This window comes from Bos indicus x Bos taurus, chromosome 4, assembly GCF_003369695.1.
Source record: "Bos indicus x Bos taurus breed Angus x Brahman F1 hybrid chromosome 4, Bos_hybrid_MaternalHap_v2.0, whole genome shotgun sequence".
NCBI lineage: Eukaryota > Metazoa > Chordata > Mammalia > Artiodactyla > Bovidae > Bos > Bos indicus x Bos taurus.
Genome location: NC_040079.1, coordinates 70,865,178 through 70,877,613, shown reverse-complemented (window position 1 = coordinate 70,877,613; position 12,436 = coordinate 70,865,178). Strand labels below are relative to the sequence as shown.

General features: G+C 38.2%; 1 protein-coding gene across 1 annotated transcript in view; it reads right to left on the bottom strand.

The window, feature by feature from the left end:
• The window catches only part of SLC26A3 (solute carrier family 26 member 3), a 48,635-nt gene extending 40,322 nt beyond the window's left edge, over nt 1-8,313 (bottom strand). Inside the window, exon 1 of the mRNA XM_027539651.1 lies at nt 8,228-8,313. The gene's annotated coding sequence lies outside the window, so the exon portion shown is untranslated. The remainder of the gene's footprint in view (nt 1-8,227) is intronic.
• Between the last annotated feature and the right edge of the window lie 4,123 nt (nt 8,314-12,436).

Here is a 12,436-nt window from a genome sequence, read left to right as displayed (position 1 = left end):
TGCTTTGCCATCTGAGCCACCAGGGAAGCTATGGTTCATAGATACGTGGCAAATATATAAAAACAAGCAATAGAATGATAAATAAGAAATTAAGAATAGTGGTTAACTCTGTGGTAAGAGGGAGGAAATTCACAGTGGGAGCAGGGAGGACTATGAAGTAGGGCTTCAACTGAATCTGTAATATATTATTTTTTACTGCAGATTTCTTTCTTTTCTTTTAAAATATGCATTAGTTTTCTAGTGCTGCCTTAACAAAGTACCACAAACTAGGTGGATTAAAACAACAGAAATTTACTCTCCTACAGTTTTGGAGGCCAAAAGTCTGAAATTAAGGTGTTGCAGGGCTATGTTCCCTATGAAACTTGAGATAGAACTCCCCCTAGCCTCTTCCAGCTTCTGGTGACCTCAATCCTTGGCATTCCTTGTCTTGAAGCTGCTTCACTCACATCTCTCCCTCTGTCAACACTTGGTGTTCTGTGTGTCTCTGTCTTCTCTTTTTATTTTTAACTTCTTTCTTTGTTTTTTTTTCTTTGTTTTTTTTTGTTTGTTTGTTTTTAATTTTTACTTTCTTTGTTTTTTCAATTTTACTTTCTAGGACATGTGGGGTCCTAGTTCCCTGACTAGGGATCCAATTCATGCCCCTTGCATTGGAAGTGCAAATTCTTTTTTTTTTTTTTTTGGAAGTGCAAATTCTTAACCATTGGATCACCAGATAAGTCCCTTCTCCTCTTTTTATTAGGATGATATTCACTTTGGATTAAGGGTCCATCCTATTTTCTATGACGTTATCTTAACTAGTTACATCTGCAATTATCCTGTTTTCAAATACCATCATTCTGAAATTCTGGGATCCAAGACTTGAGCATATCTTTTCAGGTGACACAATTCAATCCATGTTATGCTAAGTCACTTCAGTCCTGTCCGACTCTGTGCAACTCCACAGATGGCAGCCCACTAGACTCCCCCGTCCCTGGGATTCTCCAGGCAAGAACACTGGAGTGGGTTGCCATTTCCTTCTCCAATGCATGAAAGTGAAAAGTGAAAGTGAAGTCGCTCAGTCGTGTCTGACTCTTAGCAACCCCATGGACTGCAGCCTACCAGGCTCATCCTTCCATGGGATTTTCCAGGCAAGAGTACTGGAGTGGGGTGCCATTGCCTTCTCCCATTCAATCCATCACAAGATATAAATTACATGCAGTGAAACATACAGATCTAAAATGTGTATTTTGCTGAGTTTTGGCAAATGCATATACCCATTTGTATTAGTTTTCTAGTGATCCTGTAACAAGTTACCACAAACTTAATGGCTTAAACAACTCAAACTTATTATCTTATACTTCTATAGGTCAGAAGTGTGAGATAGAGCTCACTGAGCTAGAATCAAGGTGTTGATTGGTCTGTGTTCCTTTCTGAGTGCTCTAGAGGAGAATCTGTCTCCTTACCTATTCCAGCTTCTAGAGACCACCCACATTCCTCGTCTCATAACTCTACTTCATCTTCAAAGCTAGCAGTGTTACATCTCTCTGCTCTTTCTTCTATTGTCAATCCCAACCAACCCCTAGAGGCAAACACTGTTCTGGTTTCTATCATCTTCAATTAGATTGGCCTATTCTAGAACTTGATATAAGTGGCACTTACAGTATCTTCACTTTTGTATATAGCTTCTGTCTCATTGCATAATATTTTTGAGGTTCATCTATGTTGTACATGTATCAGTTGCCCATTCTTTTCTCTTGTTGAATAATATTCCATTGTATGAATATACCAGAATTTGTTTATACATTCTGTTTTTTGATAAACATTTGCATTTTTTTCCAGGTTTGGGGCAATCATAAACTTTCTTGACAAGTCTTTTTTGGATGCATGTTTTATTTTCTATTGGGTAAAAATCTAGGTGAATTGCTGAGTCAGGGGATAGAAATATATTTAACTTTATGGGAAACTGCCAAATTGTTTACCCAAACTGGTTTTGCCAATTTCATCTACCATCATTAATGTATAAGAATTCCAGCTACTCCTCATCTTTGTCAACATTTGGTATAACTGATCTTTTATAGCCATTAGGTGGGTTATATCTTGAAAAAAAAGAAGCAAAATTTCCCCCTCAAACAACAAAATAAAGAATATTTCTCAAAAAGTTTGCCCAAGTTTCATTACATAAACCTTTAATAGTATATATGAGCAAGCTATTTTTGTAGCCATTGTATGATTGTAACATAGAGGCAATCTTTAAAAAATAAATAACAGTTGAGGTTTAACATAACAAATGTATTGATATAGATATATCTTAGGAAACAAACCTTTTTCTCTCCTGTCAAATTTTATTCTCTTAATTGACCTGATGCCTTGAATTAAATACTTCTGGTTTTTCAACATTCTCCCACTTCCTGAAGAAGGGCTGTGTTTTATTTATTTGTCTTTCTATCTCTAGTACCTAGCACAGCGCTCAGTTAAAGCTGTTGAGTGTATAAACAAGTAAATAAACATACTGATGTACAGTATAAATATGAAAGGCTAGAATTATTATATTATATTATCATAATTATGCAGTTATAATAATCATGATTATCATACTTGTTATATGAATGTATAATTATTAATTATATAATTATAATATTATATAATAATTATTAATACTTACCTCTGTTTTAATAGAAAGCCAGTTTCAAATTTGTGCTTAAATCTTAGTTTGACCTTAACTACAAATTTGAATTGAGATAAAATATTTTTTATTCTATTTCTCATTTAAAGTGAAAAAAAATTGCTTAAGAAGAAAATTGCATGCTTAGTTGCTTCAGTCGTGTCCATCTCTTTGCGACCCCATGGACTGGAGCCCACCAGGCTCCTCTGTCCATGGGATTCTCCAGGCAAGAATATTGGAGTGGGTTGCCATTCCCTTCTCCAGTAAGAAGAATTAGTATTTGTAAAAAAAAAAAAAAAAAAATCAGTGATTTGATGTCCATCTTCTCCTAATTCATCTATTTTCTAGCCACAAGGTTGTTTCAGGTGTGATATCTCATGACTCACAATGCTTTTAAATGGCTGTTATTATTTTTAGTAACCTGGAATCACCTGACTCTACAACACCAAAAGGCATGATCTTCGAGCTGTATTGAATTCTACTAGAGGTAAAACGGAGAAGGCAATGGCAGTTTTCCTCAGCTTTTCAAAAGACAAGAAATATGAAAAATCACAGAGCAGAGTTAATAGAATCCATATTGTGGCTGCATTGACTTGTCAGTGAGGTCAGTATGTGCATTCTGTGCACAGTGTGTGGTGCACAGTCAAGAGGGAGTTGACTCATTACATTAAGCAGTTAATTCGATTATTCTTCTTCTAAGTTGACCATTCAAGTGTTTGCCTGAATAAATCAAAACAAATTCCCTGGCATAGTGCAGGTGCATCCCCAGTCATCATTGATAAAGTGGAAAGAAATTACACCACGAGGCAAATCTCTTGGTCATGGAGAGAAAACAAAAGTTCACCTCCCTGAGATCTACTGTTATGTCTAGACATCAAATCATTCTGATTCTAGTAGAACCCCAGGCTGCCTTTTCAAAGTTCCAATTAGCCCATGCAGATCATCTTTTTCTGTTTCCTTGAGGAGTTAGAAAATGAGACTGTCTTGCATTTCACAAAGATTGACCCCAAAAGGATTCCAGTCCATCAAGGAAAATAATTCCTGATATAATATGAACCTATATTTATCCCTCTTAGTGTCAAGATGAGACAGACCCCAGAGGGAAACTCAAATTTTAGAACAGAGAGAAAAGAATAAAACAAGCCAGTGATCACCAGATTTAGAAAAAAATACAGAAGGAAACAAGAAGCAATCCTGTAGAATATAATCCTTTGGAAGATTTTAGATTAGAGTGGCTTAGTGGAGGCAAAGTCATCCTCAGATATAAATGGGGGGAGGAAGGAGTGGTAGAAAAAGGGAGTGGGAGGTGATTCTGACACGTTTGCAGGAAGTACACTTTGTACAAATTTGAGAACAGTCACCCAGGGTTCATGACTCTCATTTCAAGCATAAGTCATATTTCCTTTATTGTTTATTGTTATTTCAACTCATTTTATTATGTGTGGTAGTATAAGATTTCTTATAGCAATATTGGACTGGAGGATTGCATTTTATGTGTTTAAATATAGCATTACAACCTTGCATCCTCATCATTTTCAACCTCCCTCCCATGGCTTGTCTTCATTTCTGAGGTGGGACTCCCAATAAAAGAATGAGTGTGCAGAGTATATTGGGATGGGATGGCCAAACTGGTCATTTGGAAACTATATTCTACTTTATTGCCAACATTACTTAATATTTTGAATATGAGTCAACTTCGTCTTTAGGGGAGTTTAAAGAGCTGGATGGGTTTTGTACCAGCTTCATCAAGGTTCCCTGGTGACTTAGCTGGTAAAGAATCCATTTGCAATGCAGGAGACCTGGGTTCAATCCCTGGGTTGGGAAGGTCCTCTGGAGAAGGGAATGGCTGCCCCACTCTAGTATTCTTGCCTGAAGAATTCCATGGACAGAGAAGCCTGGCGGACTACAGTCCACAGGTTGCAAAGAGTCAGACACAACTGAGCGACTAACACTAGAATTTTCTAGTAAAGAGCAAATGTTATAATGTGTTGTCCACAAGAGTCACAACACCTGAATAATAATAAGACTGAATTAATCTATTTTCATTTGTCTGTCAAATCAGACAGAGGTGCCTCTGTCCATGAAATTTTCTAGGCAAGAATACTGAGGATTCTACTCCAGAGGATCTTCCTGACCCAGGGATCGAAACTGCATCTCTTGCATCTCCTGCACTGACAGGCAGATTCCTTACCACTGCAACACCCGGGAAGGCCACATATACCTTGTTGTTTATCCACTGTATGTATAATAGTTTGCATATGGTAACTCCAAACTCCCACTCCATCTCACCACCTCCCCTTCCAGCAACCGCAAGTCTGGAGAGAACTTTATTCTTTGCATGGTTGTGATTCCAAAATCAACATTTATGCTGACTTCGCACTCATTCAAATGCAGATCCTGTACTCCTAGCCACCTACATGAATGCTCCCTTTAAGTGACCCTGCAGCTCCCGAAACTCAGAATGTCTAAAATTTCATGCAGAACTTAAAATTATAATACAGTCACATTATTCCTGCATCGGTCTGCCAAGACAAAAGGCTTGAAAATATTCATTCTAATGACAGTGTGGAGAATTAGGGCCATCTGTGCTCTGTGAATACAGGTGTTTATTAGTACGTGTTATTTATTTGGCAGTACTTGCTGCTGCTGCTTCTAAGTCGCTTCAGTCGTGTCCGACTCTGTGTGACCCCAGAGACGGCAGCCCACCAGGCTCCGCCACCCCTGGGATTCTCCAGACAAGAATGCTGGAGTGGGTTGCCATTTCCTTCTCCAATGCTTGAAAGTGAAAAGTGAAAGTGAAGTCACTCAGTTGTGTCTGACTCTTCGCTACCCCATGGACTGCAGCCTACCAGGCTCCTCCGTCCATGGGATTTTCCAGGCAAGAGTACTGGAGTGGGGTGCCATCGCCTTCTCCGTTGGCAGTGCTTATCAACATTTAAAAGATTATTAAAATTTTAAAAGGAAATATTATTTGACCTAATTATTCTAAGAACTTAGCTTAGTGATGTGTATTTGTAAATAAGTAAAAATAATTGCATACAAGAATTTGTATTGCAGGAATGTTGTGTAGTTGCAGACAATAATAGCAAGGGGGTGGTTTGAGGTGGGGGAATGATGTATATTGCCAGTTTGCGGTTAGCAGTTGCAAGCTATTATACAGAGAACGGATCAACAACAAGGTCTTATTGTATGGCACAGGGCACTATGTTCAATATTCTCTGATAAATTACATTGGAAAAGAATATGATAACTAATACTGATATATGTACCATTGAGTCACTTTGCTGTACAACAGAAATTAACACAACATTGTAAATCAAATATACTTCAATGAAATAAATTCTAAAAAATTGGAGCAACAGCAACCTACCAAAGCAATCCCATTAAATGCAGGTAAAATATTAATCAGGAAAGACTGATTAAATATAGTATGTCCATACAATGATATACGATATAGCTTTTAAAAAGAATAAGGCATCTCTGGAAAGCTGTCTTAAAACTATACCATTCAAGGCAATGTAAATAAGAATCTAGAGTATGATAATATTGAAAAATAAAATTACTTCATTCTTTTTTACAAATGCATCTCCTGGTTTGTCCACATCACTCTTAAGAACCTAGTCTGAAGGCTGAGAATCAGCCTTTACCTCTTTCATTTTTGCTTTGCCAAGTCCCTTTCCTTCTCTCCATTGTCACAGCTTATCTTTCCCCCTCCGTTAAGACTGACTGCCCTGGTCCTGGTTCTTTGCCACTCATTTCCTGGGAGAATCTGGGCAAGCCACTTAAATTCCTCATATGCAAAATGGAAATAATAACCCTCATACTGGAAGGGAGGAAATACTTTAGCCCAGGCCGAGCATCTAGCTGTGTGGGGACACAGCCCTACTCACCAGCAGAAAGGCAAACTTGGATTCCCTCAGCTACCTTGGCCACACAGAGAATCTGACCTTGCCCACCAGAGGGCTCAGGACCCAGCCTCACTTAGCAGTAGGTTAGCCCTAGTTCTGAGACCCCTGGGGTCCCCCATAGCCAGCAATCTGATCCAGCCTTGCCCATCACCCTCAGTGATGCTCAGCATGACTAATCATTAGGGAAATGCAAATCAAAACCACGACGAGGTATCACCTCACACTTGTCAGAATGGCTATTATCAAAAAGACATCAAATAAAAGGTGCTGGCAAGGATCTGGAAAAAAGGGAACCCTCATACCCTCTTGGTGGGAATGTAAATCAGTACAGCTACTATTGAAAACAGCATGGAGATTGATCAATAAACTAAAAGTAGAACTACCATGCAAGTCAGGATTCCACTTTTGGGTTTTTATCTGAAGAAAATGAAAACACTAATTTGAAAAGATATATGCACCCCTATATTCATTATAGCATTGTTTACAATAGCCAAGATACAGAAGCAACCCTAAGTGTCCATCAATAGGTGAATTGGACAAAGAAGATATGGTTCATATATATAATGGAATTCCACTCAGCCATTTAAAAAAGTGAAATCATATCATTGTGAAAACATGAAATAAGTCAGACAGAAAAAGACAAATACTGTATGGCTTATATGTGGAATCTAAAAAAACAAAACAGAAGAACAAATGAAACAACTATGCAGAAATGGAATCATAGGTACAGAGAATAAAGCGTTTGTTAGAAGGGAGAAAACTGGGGGGAGGAGAGAAATAGGGGAAGGGAATTAAGAGGTACAAATTTTCAGTTACAAAATAAATGAGTCACAAGTCTGAAATGTCTGCAATTTAGTCAATAATTATGTAATATTTTTGTACAGTAACAGATGACAACTAGACTTATGGTGATAATTTTGAAATGTATACCAGAAACTAATATAATGTTGTAAGTCGATTGTGCTTCAAAAACAAATAAGCAAACTCATAGCAAAAGAGATCAGATTTGGGGTTACTGGAAGTGGGGGTGGGAGGAAATTGAATTGGATGAAGGTTGTTAAAAGGTACAAACTTCCATTTATAAGAGAAATAAGTATTAGGTATATAATGTATAACACACTGAATATAATTAATATTACTCTGTGTTCTATATGAAAGTGTTTTTAGAGAGTAAATCATGAATTCTCATCACAAGGAAAAATTTTTTTCTATTTCTTTAATGTTGTAGCTACATGAGATAATGAATGTTCGATAAACTTACTGTGGTCATCATTTTGTGATGTGTGCAATTCACATCATTTTGCTGTATCCCTCAAACTGATACACCATCTCAATAAAACTAGAAGGAAAAAAATCTTGCTTTATCGTATCTATCTCATGTTCTTTTAAAATTTCCCTTAATTTGGCCCCAGTCAATCCATTTCTATAGTGTCCTTCTCAGGTTCTTCTATTTTTATTTCCTGTGGCACAAAGTTACACGTGCACGTTGTAAAAAATACATATATACATTTGATGGAAATATACAGAATAAAAATGCTAGTCCCCTTCCACCACCCCAAGTTTATTTGTTAACAAAGCCAATCAAGAGATAATAAAGATGGAATTTTTCATTATCGATAGATAAGAATAGAAACTATAAGAACCTTTTACCTTTTGTATCTGTTTAAATAGCACTGACCTTTGAAGACTTATAAAGGGTTTTATGGATGTGATGCAAACATTCCATTTTTCCTCCACATGTGCTCATGGCAGAGGGAGACATGGCTATTTCTATTGCCCAACAGAGGACCCAGTAGCAGGTAAAATGAATGAAGCAGAGACGCTTTATAGAGGAGGTTCTCAAAAGCAACCAACGCTTGAGTGAAAGGAGATACCATCTGGCGTGACCATGTATTTAAGACCTCAGGCTCTCTCTCCCTTCCTCATGCCCCGCTCACCAGAGGGGGTGAGAACCTCACATGACGGGGGTTCTCTCTCCCCGCCTCATGCTCCCCATTCTAGTGTGTGAGGCTTACCTCACTGGACATAGCTCATTTCTCAGGAGCCTCTCTGTCTCCTGAGTCCCAAGAACAGTCATTTCTAGGCATGCTCAACTGTTCTGTCAGAGCCTCCCTGCTCATCTTGCCAAAATTCTCCATAGGACTTTATGAATAAATACAAATCTTATACTTTGGTTATTGGACTGCATTGGCAACTGATTTATGTACACATTAAAGTGTTCTATTGTATTGTATATAGGCATATAATTCAGAATTGGTTAGATGTGATACTGGGGTCATTTCTTTCAGAGGAAAAAACATTGTGTAGCATGAGGCATCTGGTTACAAACATAACCCTGCTCTTGCAGCATTGTTCCTATGAGAAAATCAGATTTGATTCACAATCTGCTGATTTATTATGCCTTTCTGAATAGAACAGCCCATTGTAAGTTTAAGAACTGCTTCTTCTAGTATGGTTAGTATTTATCACCATTCGATGTTTTTTGAGCTCATTATGAAGAGACTGAATAGGCAAGGACTGCCAACTTTACTGTGTTCTTTACCGTGTAATCAACATATTAGAAACAGACGGAAAGAACACGTAAATCATGGGCAACTGGGTATGAAAAGGAAGGAAAAATGACTTCTTTTATTGAAAAAGGTCTTTTTTTTGACAAAATTCACTAGTCCTAATTAATAATTGACTTTGCTCCATTGCTCTATTTCTCAAAATAGGAAACAGGACTCCTATCAGCTTTTCTCTTTTGTTCCAGTAACATTAAAATGTACTTTACCGTTGCGCATTTCTGATCTAAGCTAAGCCAGCACATATCACAGCCATGATCAGAGAACAGACTATTGTGAACCATAGAGACATAACTGTTAGCTCAAAAATTATTTAGCTTACACTTAATTTAAATTAGCTATCAACCCCAAACATCATCTTCTACTTCTTTGAACATTTATAGAGCTTTGAAAAAATTCCAAATTGTGTTTGGTCCCACTGGCTTCTCTTTTCACTCTCCAACATAGTATTGTCATAAAAGAAGTTTTGACTATGCGGTCCCTTTCCAAAAGCATGCTATCTTAATAGATATTCAGTGAGGAACATGAAGGGCTTTCCTGGAGGTCCGGTGGTTAAGACTCCATTCTTCCACTGCATGGGGTGCAGGGTGATCCCTGGTTGGTGAACTAAATCCCTCATTCCTCAGGTGGGAGGGACAAAGGGGGAAAAAAAGAAGGCTATTAAGTGAGACCAGGCTCAGGGATGAAGGTTAAGAACACTTTGTTAACCTTGCCTGCCTGCAAATGTTCATTTCTGTCCTTATTCTTTCTTTCCTTGTTAACTTGAGAAAACTTATTTTCTCCTATTCAGGTTTTTAGACATTTTCTTTCTCTGTGTCTGTATAGGGAAAGATTTGACATCCAAGAGTGTGAACTGGACATCCCCATATCTATTGTGAGTTTCATGGGTACCAGATTCAAGATCTGCGGCTCATTCAACAGAAATCAGAATCTCACTATTTGGGTGCAATTTTCTAATAAGTTTGCTAAGATTTGTCTCTTATTATCCAATGTTGTATCTCACCATCCAACGTTGTTTGACTGCCTAAAATGTGCCTTTGTCTCAACATTTGCCCATATCTATTGTAATTCAATATTTTATTTATAGCTTTGAGAATAAAACAGTATTTTAAAATTCAAAAGAAATTATGTAAGTGATCATCCTTATCTATGTTCTTATGTATTTTCCAGTCAAACCTGAAGGACTAGTAGTGATAGATGATTTTCCTTGACAATGATTCATGCCCCTTAGAGGGCCAGGGGATGATTTTCCTTTCCTTTTTTCCTGCTGGGTAGACTTGAGATATGATGGTGCGCTGGTCTGGATTATGTGGATACCAGCAGCTACTTTAGGGAAGTATAACAAGATGGAAGGAGTCCAGGTTCCCAATACCATAACAAGACTGCATAAGCCCCAATAACATCCTTAGTTTTATATTGAATGATGCCAGTTTATAATTGTAGAGCTTATCCAGGTAAAAAAAAGTTTGAGTAATCCATGCTGTTCAAATCATCTTAAAAAATTCTATGGTTGAAGTTTCAGCTAATGAGCAGCGTGTGTTGCAACTACCATTAATAACTAGTGAGTATCCCATCCTCTCCCCCTGAATTTTTTTTTTTTTTTTTTTTGCCACGACTCCAATTTCAAATCACCTGTCTCACTGTTCTTGTAGTGCAGACTAAACTATAAAATCCTGTATTCCCGCTCTTTGGTTAGGAAAATACTATGCAGTTACTGAAGCAGATAACTCTTGCTGCAAATTATAGAAACCTCAAGTCCAATAGGTTTTATCATTAAAAAAAAAGTAATAGCCCAAGTAGTTGAAAAGTTCAGAGGTAGGGTTCAGTTAAGGCTTGGTCTGGCTTCATTTGCTTGGCTCTGCTGTCCTTCATCATCAGCTTAGATTTTCCTTACTAGAACTGAAGTAGAGACTACTCGATTCTAGCAGAACTTTTAGCTGGATCCATGATGGCCCTGCCATAGCTACTTTTCCAAGCCTCCTGGTGGCTGGATGTGACTACATGAACAGACCAGATCTGGCCAACAGGATGTGAGCAGAAGTGATGTAAGTGATTTCTCAGTCTTACTTTTAGAAGCAGGGGTGGGGAAGTGGATAAATACTTCTTCATGGTAACAAGTCACTGAATTAATACAGAAGAAGGCAACACTTGTGAGGACAAAACTATCTTGAATCCTGCAGATTATGACAGAATCAGAGGAAAGGATCCTGGGTCCCTGAAACTGGAACTTCCATGAAAGTTTTGACCTGCTTATGCCTTAACTAAAATATGAGGTATTTTGTTTATTCCAGTGGTCCCCAGTATTTTTGGCACCAGAAACTGGTTTCATGGAAGATAGTTTTTCCACAAATGTGGGTGGGGTGGGGATGGTCTCGGGATTAATTCAAGTAAATTACATTTATTGTGCACTTTATTTCTATTATTACTATAGCAGCTCCACCTCAGATCATCAGGCATTAGATCCCAGAGGTTGCAGACCCATGGTTTATACCATTATTATTATTTTGAGCAGCCATCTAGAATCCTTGGGATCCCTGAGACCATTTTAGTGGATCTCTGAGGTCAAGTCTATTTTTGTAATAATGCTGTTGTAGGCTGAATAATGATTCCCCCAAAGATGTTGACATTTTAATACTTAGAACCTGTGACTATGTTACTTTACATGACCAAAGGGATTTTGCAGGTGTTATTAAGTTAAGGCTATTAAGCTAAGGCAGTTACTTTGGATTACCCAGGTGGGATATATATATAATCACTGAGGGCTGTAAGAGAGCAGAGTCACAGGCGAAGCCATGATGATTCAGAGTTGCTGGTTTTGGAGAAGGGAGAAAAGAGCCATGAGCCAGGAAATGTGGGCAGCCTCTAGAAGCTGGCAAAGGTAAGGAAATGGAGTGTCCACTAGAGCAGTGGTCCCCAACTTTTTTGGCACAAATTTTGTGGAAAATAATTTTTTTCACGGACAGAGGTGTGGAGCGGGGGAAGGTTCAGGCAGTAATGTGAACAATAGCGGGTATGGTGCAGGCGGTAATACGCCAGCGATGGTTCAGGTCGCTGCTTGCCTCCTGCTCCGCAGCTGGATTCCTAACCAGGAGTTGGGGAGCCCTGAGCCTCAAGAAGTTACCATCCCTGATGACATTGTGTTTTTAGCCCAGCAAAGCTGATTTTGGACTTAGTAGAAGGTAAAATTTGTTGTTTTAAGCAACTAAGTTTACGTTGTTACAGTAACCACAGGAAACTGACACAAATGCTTAGACATTATTTGCCTTTATCCCAAGCAAAGAGTGAAGTTTTCCAGAGGATAGATATCTTATCAGTTTGAGTGC